The 15,610-nt window shown below is 38.8% G+C and overlaps 1 protein-coding gene across 29 annotated transcripts in view; it reads right to left on the bottom strand.

Moving 5' to 3' along the window:
* The window catches only part of MAGI1 (membrane associated guanylate kinase, WW and PDZ domain containing 1), a 569,375-nt gene that overhangs the window by 432,236 nt on the left and 121,529 nt on the right, over positions 1 to 15,610 (bottom strand). The window lies entirely within an intron of this gene.

Here is a 15,610-nt window from a genome sequence, read left to right as displayed (position 1 = left end):
CCAGAACAGCTGTGGCCTTTTGGGGAAGGCAGCAATGAGTTGGAAGGGGCATGAGGGAACCTCCGGGGCTGACTGTAGCAGTTCCCATCTTCATCTACACAAGAGTACACAGGTTAGAAGACCACTAAGCTGCATTTAGTAATAATGCACTTTATGTACTTTATGTATTATAGTCTTCAATAAAAAAAGAACAAAGGTAATAAAAATGTGTAAATGCATTTCACTGCAGAGATCTCCAGTGTTCTGGGACAGTAGCCAAGGTGGCGGGCTTAGGTGCTGTCCAAGGGAAAGTGCTGACTTGTCTCTTAGGGGAGAACTGAGACAACCTTGTGTGCGGCAATGGGAATGGCGACTGAGGATCAGTGCACACGCAGTGGAACCACGGCCAAGTGCACCTGCTGCCTTCTGTGTGTCTTGGCCCCAGGGCAAGCTCTCTTTTGCTGAAAATGTCTACAGCAGAAGCTGAAGCACGGGTCATCCCCCGACTGGGCTGCTTGCGCTTATTCAATATCGTGTTCTTTTGGTAACTCTCAAAAGTAATCCCTGTTTCCTACTGTATGGCACATTTGATGGTTTTTAGTTGGTCATTATATTTGAACTCTCTATCTTCTCCTTATCTGACCTGGAATGCATCTCCTTAAGATGTTTAGTCCCTCTGGTCACAAAGGTTTCAGACAAAGGGGATTGTTGCAACACTCATTGTATTCTGAGGCAGATTATTACATTAGTTACCCACACTTTGTGGGGGAGAAGGATAGCATGACAGAATGTCAAAACCCCTAAAGATCTGACTTTCAAAAAGGGTGTCAAGAAAATTCAATAGGAAACAATAGTCTCTTCCACAAAGTGTGCTGGGACAATTTCATATCTATATGCAAAAGAATGAAGTTGGGACCCTTTCCTTACACCACATACAAAAATTAACTCAAAATTAATTACAGACCTAAATATAAGACCTAAAACTATAAAACTCTTGGGAGAAGATACAGGAGTAAATCTTCATGACCATGAGTTAGGCAAGGACTTCTTCAGTGAATCAAAAGCACCAACAAAAAAGAAGAAATAGGTTAAACTTTTTGCTGCAAGTGATACCACCAAGTAAGTAAAAATATGCCCCATAGAATGGGGGGAGAAAATATTTGCAAACCATAACACTGATAAGGGACAGGTGTTTGTCACATATAAGTAACTATGACAACTCAATAACAGAAATAACTATTTTAAAATGGGGAAAGCATCTGAATAGATACCTCTCAGAAGAAGATAAACAAATGGGCAATAAGCACAGGAAAAGATGCTCAGTATCACTAACCACCAGGGCAATACAAACCAACACAGTGAGATACCAGTTTATACATTTGACAATGGCGTCCTTCACACACTTGAAAAAACAGCACATGTTGATGATGATATGAAGAAACTGGATCCTTCATGTACTGCTGGTAGGAATGTAAGAGTACAGCTCCTTTGGAAAATGGTCCAGCAGTTCCTCAAAATGTTAAACACAGAGTTTCCATATGAGCAAGCAGTTGCCCTAGCAGGTATGTCTCCCAAAGAAATGAAAACCTATGCCCACACAAAAACTTGTACATGGATATTCATAGGAGCAGCATTCATAATAGTCAAGGGTGGGGGGAACCAAATCAGCATCAACAGATACGTGGATAAACATACTATATATCTATATTATGGAATATTATTTATCCATAAAAAGGAGTGAGGTACTGATATATGCTACACACAAAGATGGACCTTGCAAACATAAGTCAAGGAAGCTGGTCAAAAAAGACCTCATATTGTACATTCCATTTATATGAAACATCCATAACAGGAAAATCCAGAGAGACAGGAGGTCAGTTTGCAATTGCCTATGGCTGAGGGTTAGGCAAGTGGTCACAAAACAGTACAAGCTTTTTTTTATGAGATCTGAACACGTTGTGCAAGTTAATTCTTGGTGATGGCTATGCAACTCTGTGACTCTACGCAATTATGAACGTTGAATGGGTGAACTGTATGATACCTGAATTATACCTCAAGAAAGCTGTTACGTATTTTTAAAAACAAAATCACGAAAAGGGAGAAAACATGACAATGACACTAAACAATAAAAACACAAAACAAAAACCCTCAGGACAGAAAGTACAGATAACTATGAGGAAAGTTCAAGGTGCAAGGATCTAGTGCAAGGAGGCTCCCCCTCCTTGTACTAACCAGCCCCAGGACCTTGGTAAACACACGTACCTCCTCCAGGTCTCTGTGACATGAAGGGTTACATCTCAGTTCTCTTCAAGCCCCAACAATCCTTAATTCTTAAAGATGTACTGTAGATTGGTGATCATAGCAAAACATATGAACAAGAGAAGAAAGGTAAAAAGAATAACAATAACAATAATAAATGCTGATTGAACTCTGCATGCCTTTCATGTATCTGCTCATTAAATTGTCCCAACACCCCCGTGAGATCGATGACATGATCCCCATTCCACAGAAGGAGAACTGTGGCTGAGAAGGGCTCAGACAGTTCTCCTTTCAAGGGAATTACGAAGGAAAACTCCAGATGACATCGGTGGACACAGAAAGGACTCAGTACAGATTACAGCAGACAACATGAGAGGACTCCAAGAATGTTTTTTTTAAACAGGAACTGATAGATTCTTTGATTGTTCTGGCTATGTTGTGGTATTTTCTGGTTCTGTTGCAGAGTTTGGGAAAGATTTAGAGATGGGCACAGAGAAAATTAAGCAACAGGAAAAGCAAAGCAATAGGAAAAGCAAAGAAAAGTGTCATAAAAAGCAGTATGATTATAGTATATTACATGGCTCAGCTGTGAATGTTTATTCAAAAATGTTGATATACACTGTTACTGTTATGTAAATATTAGGAGGGCAGTGGAAGGACAGTATGAGTTTTAGGTGGAGGGAGGAAATTAAATGCTCAACTTCCTTACTAGGGGTAATAATAGAAAATGCCACCTGATACCTGCGTTTGAAACAGCAATGGATAGAAACACAAACACCGTTTCTAACTATCAAAGAAATATGAAAAGAAATAGCTTACAGAGGTAAGATGGTAAAAACCTCTGAAACAGGTCCCATTGGAGGGTGGGAAGGGGTGATAGGAACTCATTTTTCTAAGATAACTCAAAGCAACTTTTGAGCTTCTTAAAATTATCTACATGTATTACTTTGCTTTTTCCTAATAAAAATTAAGTTAAAACAAAAACCTTATCCAAGTTTCCGCTGTGATTCAATGTAGGTCTAAGTCCAAAATCCATGCTGCAATCAACACATTCTGTGGCCTAACCTATGTGACTTTTGCCTTTATGGGATTTAAACGCTTTTGGGGATGACTTAGAGAACACCCTTATACAAATTAAGTTGTTTCTCTCCTAATCACCAATATGAATTAATTCATTCCACAGAAGAGATGTAACCCTGCACAGCTCAACTCCTTCTACCAGACACTTAAACTGGTCTGAGTAAGACTAGTAATTAAGTCAGAGCCAGAAACACTGACAGTGTCACTATAAATATGAGCAGTTTCAAAAGCCCGCAGATATTTTAATGTGTTTTTCTCTACTTCCACCCATGGGGACAGGCTCCCCAGAGATGACCTCAGCTTGCATCCAGTTGCAGAGAACAGGCCTCATCCTTGGAGAAAGTGCCTTACCTCTCAGGCATGGAATCGGTAAAGTGAAAACAAGATGGAGAAATATGCTCCCACCAAAACAGTCACCTGGACTTTTCAGTTAACTAATGCTCAGGACTGCCTGGGCATCAGAAGACAACCTGATCACCTGCAAGAATGGTACAGCTCATAACAAAACAGAACCACGGTGCATCACAGAACCTTGCAATGAAATTCTCTCCAAACGGAGCATGCAGGCTTCAAGGCAACATTTTGGATGTAGGGAATGTGTGTCTATTCTTCAGACGCCCAAGGAAAGTAAGAATAAATTACATTGTATCCAGTCCTCAAATAAGTGTTTATTATATCCCAAGATTACAAGGAAGACATAAAAGTAAAGGACAAGTCACACCCGAGACAAAATGGATAGATTTCTCACCATGATTGCATATTACCTTTGCGACAGTTTAAATACTGCACTTTGCTTCAATGCTGTTGGTCTGTTTACAAACAGCCCTGAGCACTGCTCCTGATCACAGCCCCAGGGAAGGCTGCCTTGCCTGATTGATCAGCTCCAACAAGAAGCTGCCGTCTGACTATCTACGCAACTGGTGGGCGGTGGAGAGGAGAGCAAGAAGTGGCAACTGTTTTTTTCCATTGGGTAGCACCTTCCCCTGAGGCTTAGGAATTCACCCTATCTAAGCTGGTGTCGCCCGCCTCTGTTTCCAGAGCAATTCCAGCTGACAGCTGGAGGGATCAAAGTTGATACAGAACTTACTTTGGAACAGATTCCATGCCATCAATCCACCTTAAAAAAAAACCTCCTTAGTAAACAAGAGTATCCCCACCAGGCAAGCTCACAGCCTAATTGGGGGTGAGTCAGCTCATCAATGCCCTGGAGGCTTGAGCTGAAAACGTCTTGAACATTTCTCAACCTGCTGAAGCAAAGCCAGAAATTAAGGTAGAAGCAGAGAGTGAACAGCAGCAGTTCAGGTTTACTGGGAGTACCAAGATCAACCACAAAACTCCCAGAAAGCAATCGTCCTGCATTTGCTTTAAGGATTGTGGAATACCAGATGCAGCCAACCTACAGCAGGCAGAACTTCAAGATATGAACCACGGTGCTGTGTAGAGAGAAGTCAAAGCTCCCACCACTAGGCAAGAGGCAAGGTGTCCCTGATGTTAAGGCCTGGTTTGTGATCATGTTATTACAGTTTGAATAAATGTTACAATGTACAAAGGGGCATTATGTTCAAAGCTTCACAACCCTGGGCAACTATACTCCCTGTGGTCCAGTCCTGGCTCCTCTGCATGTGGGCTATGTGTCCATAGGCAAAGTTCTTAACCTCTCTGTGCTCAGAATCATCTGTAAATTGAGAAGAATCATGATTCCTACAACTCAAAGGCGAGTTAAAGGTTTGCAGTAGTTAGTCTGGATAAAATGCCTACCCCATCCCAGCAAGTCAACATCATTTCATGGTTATTATTATTATTATTGCCATTTTACAGACAAGGAAACCAGCCTTTGAAGGGATCACAAACTTGTCTAAAGTAACACAGCAGATACATGATAGGACTGGGTCTGCTGGACTCCGGAGCTCTCTCACTCTTCTTACTACAGTCTCTCCTCTGCCCCGTGCTCTTGACCTCATCGCTCCTAAGGGATACACGAGATCGGCTACTGTCTTGCCTATGTAATAAAAAATCTTGAAGGAAAAATTAAAATTCCCTTGAAACTCCACATTGTATTAACAATGACAGAAGTGGTGGATGTTACTTTAGTCATCACAGTAGCAGCCAGGGACGCTTGGCGGGCCATTGTGGGCTAAGGTGTGCATGCACAGACAACACCTTATCTTCCCGGGTAGGAGAGACACCATGTGTCATGATTCAGCTACAACATCACAGATTTAGGAGTGATAGCATAGAAAGAGAGAGATGTTTTGGCAGCGCAGTTATGAACAAGAAATAATGCAGAACAAGCCACAAAACAAGTATGTTTATGACGGATGGGATGGGAAGATCTGCATATCGAATGCCTAGTCATCAAAGGGAGCATTACACACCTCACATTCCAGAGGCTGATGAATAGCTGACAAACACAGATCACAGGAGGACGGTTCTTACTAAATGATAGCAGCACCAAAGGAAGGGAAGAAATGACCTTAATTTTTCTCCAGAAAAATCACAGCAAACTCACTGTGCACTAGAGGTAAAATTCAAAGAAATTGTTGGAACCTACCAAATTAAACAGACAAAAAAAATTAAGATAGTACTATTGACCAGGGACACATCTTAACATTCAATCAATTCCATTCTTTTTTACATTTTCATGGGAAATGATTTTGGGTCTGATTTTAATTCCTCTTCTGCACCCTAAACTCTATAAGGGCAAGGATTGACCTTATTCACTGCTATCTATATAGTACCTAGTCTAGCACAGGCACTAATAAATAGATAATACACATTTGCTGAATGCATAAATAATGTGTTTTAATCTCTGAATGGGAAAACACCGAGGACTCAGTCAATGAATGGTAACTGATTATCATTATTTTCTATTTTTCTTATTGAAAAAAATCAACCTCTTTCTTTAGATCCCTACAATTTGATAGCCTTAAATGCAAAGTGCACAGTCTATAAGTGCTTCATGAATAAACAAAGAAAAAAGAATAGCATTTGCCACTATTCCACAAACAGATTCTTATCATCATAAATAAGGACATACACCAAAATCACACACACACACCCTGCAATTTAGTGTGTGTATATTGAACATTTTCTTCCTAGGGAGGGCAAAGAATCACACAGTAAAAAAAGGTAATTAAGCAGGCAGCGACATTCAACCCACACCTGGAAGCTCATCACTGCTGATCCCTCTTTTCCAACCAGAAAGCAAACTCCTTAAGTGCCAAAAGTAAAGAAAAAAATAAACCTAAGATTGCAACTTCCAGTTGGCCAGAAAAACAGATGAATACTGAGGGTGAGGTTCTACTTTTAAAGTTTAACAGAGACTTTTTTTGAGGGGCTGGGTAATAATGTTTTAACAAAAAGGAGATGCTTCCCCCATACCAATTTTTCTGACGCTTATCCCTACCCCTATCCTCATTTAAAAAGGCATAGCATTTTAAAACTAAAATGAATATCAAAGATTATCTAATGACCAAACTCCTCATCTTACCGACAGAGAAACAGCAGAGATGTAACAATATCATGACAAAACGAAATTACACTCAGGACATTGAACGTTCTCAGCACGTAATACCATTGACACTAACTTGAGATCTACGAAGGACGTGAATACCGTGTGCATATTTGTAGCTCTGTCTCAGTTTTTGTCTCACTCCTTTCTTCCTACCCCCAGTTTCCATTCTTCTTATAACCAGACATCTCTCCTAGGAACTCATGTACAGGAAGGGCTTTCCGTAGCTGTAGGTCAAGGAGTCCAAGGTTCCCCAGTCTGCATTTAGGAAGTGATAAAGACCAAGCCTCCTGTCTAGATCAATGGGAAAAATGTGGCTGCCCACCATCGGTGCTCCCCAAATCAAACAGGCCCAACCCAGCCTGAGGAAGGCCTGGCTTCTATGCCAGAAGTGATCCAACCGGAACTCAAGAGGCTGGGACCTCACCACACACAGTGGTGATCGAACTGCAAATTTCATCTATTAAACTAAAACAAGAGAGACCCTAAAATATGTCCACAGGACACAGAGAGGACAATGACACACCCCTAATTTCTTGCTGATGTTTTCTGTGGTTCCCAGAAAGAAAGTTAACAGAAAAGCACATTTCTCATGTGTGACAAACAAAGCGGCATCCATAGAATTTTAGAGTTTCAGAAAGGAAAAAAAAGAATCATTAAAGGGTATGCACAGTGCCTTTCTGCTACAAATAAACTGAAGTCCAGAGCAGGAAACAAGGCCCCACAGACAGGCAGGAGCAAACTCAGGTGTCCTGATTCCCCACCCTATGCTATTTCAACTACCCTGACTGGAGAGAGAGCATATGCATGGACCACGGCTTCAGGGACACAGCTATAATCTGTCATGCTTTGGCACCTGCCCTACAGCCCTAAATCAGTTTCTCTTTCCAGGCCAAATTAAATGTCATCTCTTCCGTGAGGTCTACTTTGTCCTCCCTCTGCCCAGGTCAGATCAGTCACTCCTAATTCTATGTCATCATTTCAGTCCTTCCCTTGATCTGCCAATTACCCCTCAGTTCAGTCAATCTGTAATAAATTTCATCATTCACCCCATGTCTCTTCCTCTGGACTGGAAGCTCCTTGATGGTTGGGTTCATCCTTCTACTCATCTATTCACCCCCAACCTCCTACATCCCACACATTTGCATATGTTCATTAAAAGGTTAATTTATCCAACAAATATTTACAATGCTCCTACTTCATGCCATGGATTGCACGGTGGATGTATCAGGGACAGAGACAGGCACTGAACCTGCCCCATGCAGTTTGCACTGCTAAAAGAGTCGCATAGAATTATTCAAATAATACTGATGGGTGATACTCACCAACCAGGAGACAATGTAAGGTATTTAACTGGGAAGGAACACCAAGGGCAGGTAACAGGTAACAGTAATGCTCCTTGTGAAAGATTCCCCACGTGGACATGCACATCTGGGAACATTCTATATGTTCTGTAGCCAGTAGTAGAATGGTTTCAGTCCAAAGATGTTGCTGACCATGAGTCTACCCAGAAGAAAAAAATGTTTGGGTGCAGTATGGCCAATAGGAAGGATTAAAAGTCAAGTTTTGACTTCTTGGTGACCAAAAGAGGGAAGGAGAAACTGAAGTGGGATTTTGGAGGAAATTGTTCAAGAACATGACTGAGGTCAAATGAGGAAGGGCGGAAACAGTGAATAAGCAAAGGAAACAGTTTTCAGCTGAGATCTAAACTATGACTGTGACTAAGGGAGGTGGTTTGGGAAAGATGAGACCAGAGAAAGTATGGGTGCTCCCAGGTGTAAGGAGCAGCAGGCTGAGATCCAGCCTCAAGTCACAGTGATGAATAACCCACACAAGGCACGTATCCAACGGTGTGAAAGAAACCATTTGTTAAGTTCCTTCATCTCTTCTTCTTCCATCACTGTAACCCACATATAGCAGCCTGATGCTGCCTGGCAGATGTGTCAATTCCTCCCAAATACCATTTCAAACAGATTTTGTTTCCCAGGAAACATCACACATAAATTTTAAATCACTCTCTTGTCTTAAAGGACAAGATGGTCTCAGGGTAGAAACTGCACAGAAGTTCAAAAACTCAGGTTTTAATGCCAGTTTTGTTGTTAATTTACCAGGTGGCCTTTGGCAAGTCAATAAACCACCTTCTGTCTTCAATTCTCTGTCTATAATGATTATCCAGAATGACCCTGTTTTTTCTTTTTTAAAGACACTGAAATTTTATGAGATCTGTCCAGAGGTACCACTGGATCTGCTTTAAAATGACTCAGTAACATAGTCTGTTTTTAAAAATTGTTTTAAAGTATTTAAAAGCTGCTTTGCTCTTTTGATGCAGAGGAATTTTATTGCAAGAGATCACATCTTTTTTTTCCTAAGTAGTTTAAAATCTCTGCTAACGCATTTACAATAATTAGAAAATTAATACATGGCCCAATTCTCAAGCCATGCAACAACCGAAACTCAAAAACAGACACACTACTGACCTAATGCCTATGACCCCATGAGTTAGAACTTCAACGGTGCAGAGCTAACAAGAAGAGCTACACTGTGGAGATGGCAGACCTCAGGATTCTCAGCAGCTAAATAGGATGACTTTGGGCCTTAACCTCTCCAAGATTCAGTTTCTCCAGGTGGCAAATGGAGCTCAAGACTGTCTCAGCAGACAGCTGTTGGCCAAGGACCAGTTTCATAATATGTTAACACAACTTAACACAATATATGGCACATGGCAGATACTCAGTAGGTGGTAATCAAACCGAACCTCAGGAATTATAACAAGGAACGTCACGTTGACAACCTATGACTGTTGATTAAATACACATGCAGAGTTCTCACTGTGTCAGGCACAACAGCCAAGACAAAGAATAATATGCAAAACCATCAACATGTATTAACTCATTTAATTCTTGTTAACAGCCATGCAAGTGCTATTATCATCCCCCATTTTTTTTACAGATGAATATATTATAGCACTGAGAGAAAAGGGGATTTCCCCAAGGGAACAACTGGTCAACCCAAGCGGTTGCCCTCCAGAGCTTGTGCTCCCGACCTCTGTGTTATATTGCTCCCTCCACAGAAACAGGGAGCCATTCTATATTCTTGGACATGGGGATACTATAATCAAAGTAATTTATTAGGCAAATTATTCTAACAATGTTAGCAAAATTAATTGAAAGGAGGAGACTAAAAAATAAAAACCAAGTAAGCCCATGAGAGAAATCCAGAGGAAGGGAAAGGTAATAGAAAAGAGAATAAACATCAGTGGTACCAACTTCCCTAAGCCTCAGGAGACTCAGACACATAATATAGAACATCTGGGGAAATCAAGTCTGGCTACCTTCCTGGGAAAGCTGAGTCCTCTGACCAACCTCTAATCTAGGGTGTTCTATTATTCAGGTTTCCTCCCAGATTTGGGAGGAAGCACACACCTCCCCCCATCCCCCCCGACTCCCCACCACACACACACATACACACGGAGAAAGCAGGGAATAAAGTGATAAAGTGTTCCTCTTGACTAACAGCTGTGAAGAGCCACTTTACAGTATGAACACGAGGTTGTCTCTAGTGTGTGCTAAAGAATTTAGAAGTACCCGAAGTCCAAAGGGAGAGAGGTAGGGAAGGAGTGGGGGAGAAATAAGAAGAGAAAATGTGTGCTGAATTCATGGAGAAGCTTCTCCTCATGAAGAAGATACACAAATGCGTCTCATAATGGTCAGGGAACCCACAACAGGAACTTACACAACTGTTTATCTTCTCAATTTCTTTAACTGCATCAAGCTACACTCAAAACACCGAAGTCCAGGTCTGGAAATACAATGAACTCTCATGAGAACAGCACGGTGAAAATACGCATATATTAAAATGAGCTGAAAAGTCAGCACAAGTCATAAAAATGAATTAAAGTATTTCATTACACAATCTTTACTGAAGTTGGATTTTGTTACCTTAACAGGTTGGAAATAGTGTTTCAAAAACATCCTCATGCAGAGCTTACACTAGCAATCTCGCCTGAAAGAAGTAAAATGAAATAATTCTGAAATGTGACCTTCAAGAATGAATGACAGTATCTCTTTTACAAGTAGGGCTGGTCATAGCAAGGAAGAACTTAACTCTTGTTAGACAAATAATTCTTTGCAACAAGTATAACAAAGACTTATTTCTGGAATTCCACTGGAGCTGGTGATTTGCTCTAAGATTCTACTGCTGGAAGACCACACAGTTTAAATGGAATGTGTCTATTACTGAATTATTAATATGCACTTTTCAGAAGATATTCTTGGAAAAAGATTTGTTGTTTTAAACACTGCCATCAGAATATCCAGTTGTGAGACAAATGATACATTCCAGGATTGCCCCTGTTCTAACCCACTCCATGGACTTATTTTCCTTGCCTCCTACCTCAGACAGAGAAGGGACGGCTGCAACAATAACAATGGCTTATGCTGGGTTTTATGTACACACAAATTGCCCGTGGGCATTTGCACTGGCCCAGAGAAACTAGTGAGCCATTACATTTCCTGTTCATCCAGAAGAAATAGGCTTTTTCAGTCTTAATTCCCCAGGCTTCCAAAAAGGAAAGGAATTTTTTCAGAATCACAGAAAAAGAAAAGAATATCAGAAATAAAGAAAATGAGATGTCAGTAGAAAAGCAAGATCAGGGAATCTTACAGAAAAGAACATTTGAAAAAAAGGAGAGAATGAAGACATCAACCAAAGATTATATGAAAGGATCCTTAAGGTGATGGTCAATGAATGCAATTTTCTGAATTCACAAAGTAACAGAAAGAAATGTGTGCCCAAGTAAAGCCTACCAGCCTGCCCCCCCAACCACCACCTTGCCACTTGTCCTTAGACGCAACAGGGAGCTAAGGACAGAACATGAGGTATCTACGTGCAGACTCACTACCAATATAAAGACATAAATTGTTATCCCATGAAGTAGAAGAATAAAGGGAGAGCTACCATCTGGAGACACACAAAACAGGTGAAAAATGAACAAAAGCACCTCCCTCAAATACAAAAGGACCTAGTTCTCTAAGTGTGGGATAAAATTAAGGAAAAGAAAATTTAATATAACTTGAATGAATTTCCTGACTATTAAAAATACTATCAAACAACTAATTTTGCTATAAGGCTAATAAAGATTTAAGTAAAAGATCAAGCTCCAGGGCTGGGCAGAACATAAGGAAATTTGTACTGATGTGCTGTGCATCGAAAACCTTTAAAAAGCATAATCCTGTCACCAAGCAATTCTCTACCTAACACTTGTCTCAAGGGAATAATTCAAACACATCTTATATAAGTTGTATACATTATATGTATATATATATTTATTTATTTATTTATAAATCATATACAAACATTCATCACAGTATTGTTTATAAAAGCATAAGTTCAGAGACAACCTAGATTCAACAATAGAACTCATTAAATTAATTATAAAGCATCCATAAAATGAATGTCTAGCTGGTGAGCAAAATGGTGTTTTAAATGTGTTGTGCCCATCATTCCCTATCAAATAAAGATTATGTGTAAAAAAAAGTCAAACTGTAAAATTATTGAATCTATAGGACAAATGCTCATGCAATAGGAGATGGTTTATGTATATATGTGTCCATACATACAGACAAGTTGACCCTTGAACAAATGGGGGTTGTAAGTGCCAAACTCCTGTATAGTTGAAAATGCATGTGTAACTTTGGACTCTCCAAACACTTAACTACTCAGAGCCTACTGTTGACTGGAAATCTTAGCAATAATATAAACAATCAAGTAGCACATATTTTGTATATTCTATACTGTAGTCTTCAAGAAAGTAAGCTAGAGAAAGGAAAAAAAAATTCAAATTGTCACAAATCTCAAAAAGATTTTCCAATATATTTATTGGAAAAAGATCCACATGTAAGTGGACCCATACGTATTAGTTTTGTCTTTATTTTCTAAATATAGCAAACAAGTTTGGCAAATTAAAGTAAAAATAACTGTAGAAGAATAATGGGGTATAGTTACATAAAGGTTAGAACCGTAATGGGTGAACATTTCATGACATTGAAAAATGAACTATCATATTCCAAATCTCCCTCTTTAACATAGTTGCATTACCTAATACAATCTTGCTTCACACATTTTCTGCAGAGGATATTCATATGTAAAGGCTCCATTACTAGAAAAATGATAGGTAATATTTTTAAAGAACTATATAAATCAATGAAAACAAGAAAAAAATTAAATAGAAATGTATTTTTTAAGCTTACATTTGTACATAAATGGGCTTTTTCACTTACTCGCCAAGAAGTTTTATGTCTCAGGATTCCTTTTAAACAAAATGATAACGTCATACTCTTCAGCAAAGACTGTAAGCTGCCTCCTAAAATAAATTTCCCCTTCCTCCTAATTCTCAGATGAGCATACGGCTGCCCTGATTAAAGACCTCTGTTGCACCTGATATGGCCATAGGAATGAGGTCTGGCTAACAAGAAGTAGGCAGAAGTGAAGTGTGTAATTTCCAAGACATCTCTGTGAAGAGAAGAGACCTGCCCTCTTCATCTTCTTCCCCCTGGTATGAATGGCAAGGAAAACTACGCTCTGATAATGGCAGAGAAATAAATGACACAGAACCCTGGTTCCCATCACCAAAGAACCACCACCTTAGCCCTGGACTACACTAGGACTGGACCATTACAGAAAACCAAAATGAACCTCTATGATATTGAAGCTACTGTGGTTTGGTGACTTCTGCTACTGCAGCCAAGAAAACTTGAATATAATAGAGCTGTCCAGCTACTTAATGTCTCCAACCTGATGTTATACATCTCTTCCTCAAAAAAACATTTCAAAATGGGTATATCACACTTGTCATTTCTTAATCATTTAAGAAAATAAAGAACCTAGTTAATGTCAAGGGCTTCTCCGCCAACACATAAAATACTAGGTAGATACAATAAAACACTGATTAAGGGTAGTCTAAGTGGAAAGCAAAATTTCCAAAGAACAGTAAAATAAATATATCTGCCATCTAAATAAAAAAAATCCAAATATATGCATATTTTATATGTATAGAAAACTGAAAAAAATACATCTCAAATTGGTTACAGTGGGGGGACTGGGATTTGTGGTTGGAGGCAGAGGGAGAAAATGTAGTTTTCTTTTTATGTAACTATGATTTATTAGAATTTTTGCAATAAACATGTATTATTGTAATAATAAAAAAACAAAAATAAAGTATGTATTAGAACTCTGTAAGCTATGCTGGCACAAAAAACAAAACAAAAGGCAGGGACATGGGGGAGTCAGTGAAATTTCCATCCACCAATAAAACCATAGCCTTCTGAATTCAATAAATTCATAAACTTATAATTTTTACTACATATAAAAAACTAAAGCACACCATAAAACTTAAATCTTTATTTCTTTAACTTCCCTGCCTTTAACAGATACTACAATTTTTCTTAAAGACAGTAAACAGAAAAAAAGGAAGCTCATGAAAAATTAATGGTAGAGAAAAATAAGAACGTTAATAAACTCTTGTTACAGGACAACCCTGGCATTGCTAAGGCACAGTGTTGTCAATTTGGACGTTAAGTCAGCTCATCTTTGAGCCTTAATCCATGTCTGAAGGCTATCAAGACTTTATGAAGATGAGGTAAGCAGCCCATTTTCAAATTTAGGCATTGATATATTATTCACGGCCAAGTACTTATTCCCACATATGAACAGCATGGCTGCCTTATACAAATGATAATGCACATCATTCATTAATGTCACATACACTGAATATTAGCAGCTATTAGAGCCTGTATAATATAGTATCAATATCTCACCATATCATTCATGTGGACATCAGTTCAATATAGTATATTGTATTTCATGAAGAACCTACCATTAAACTAACACTTCTGTAGATCAGCAATACCCAATCTTTATAAAAGGTGCCCAACTGATTAGCTGAATCACATTCTCATTTACTGTAAATTGTAAGAACAATTCCCACTGCCAAATCTCATCATAAAAAAGCAGCCACATAGCTGTGTGTGAAACTATCGACTTTAAGTTTTCCTAGAAAAGAGTGTTCCCAATCTCTTTATAGGACTTACAATCCAAAGAGCCGCAGTAAGTATCTAGTATCCATCTCAACAACTTTACAAAAGTCCAAGGGTATTCAAAGAGAGCTGAAGAAAGGGAGGGCTTTATCTTTCATCTCTAAGGGCCAGAACTAAGGAAAGTGTTGAGTGTATAGCAGAGACTTAGGATAGGTTGAGTACTCATATCCCAAGTATTTGAGAGTCACATTATAACCTTTAAAGTCCAAATGAACACTTAATGAGGCTAATTTGAGAGGGGAAAAAAAATGTTGGTGTACACTGTAAGTTACTAATGGCAGAAATTTTAAAAATAAAATTATTCAAGTAGTAAATGGAATAAATTTCTAATATCAATGAAAGTTAGACTACCAAAACTAGAAAATGGATTCACATGTCTTAAATACATGCCTACATACACACAGATATTAAATTTTAAAATGCTAAAAAACAATATTCTTTACAATTAAAAAGAAACACTCAAAAATTAAGTACTGATTATAAAGAACTAAAAAAGCTATAATTCCTCCATTCTAAAACAAGAAAGTATAAAGACTGCCCAAGATGTACAAGACATTACAATTCAATACTCCCATAAATTGTGGGTCACAAAATTTGACAGAAACAGTTAATCCAAGGGGCTGGGAGTTCTATAAGTAAACCAAAAATTATTTGTACATAAAGTAAATAATATAATTAAGGTATAAGT

The sequence above is a fragment of the Manis pentadactyla genome, chromosome 1 (genome assembly GCF_030020395.1).
Source record: "Manis pentadactyla isolate mManPen7 chromosome 1, mManPen7.hap1, whole genome shotgun sequence".
NCBI lineage: Eukaryota > Metazoa > Chordata > Mammalia > Pholidota > Manidae > Manis > Manis pentadactyla.
Note: the sequence above shows the minus strand (reverse complement) of the source record. Positions and strands in the feature narration are given on the sequence as shown.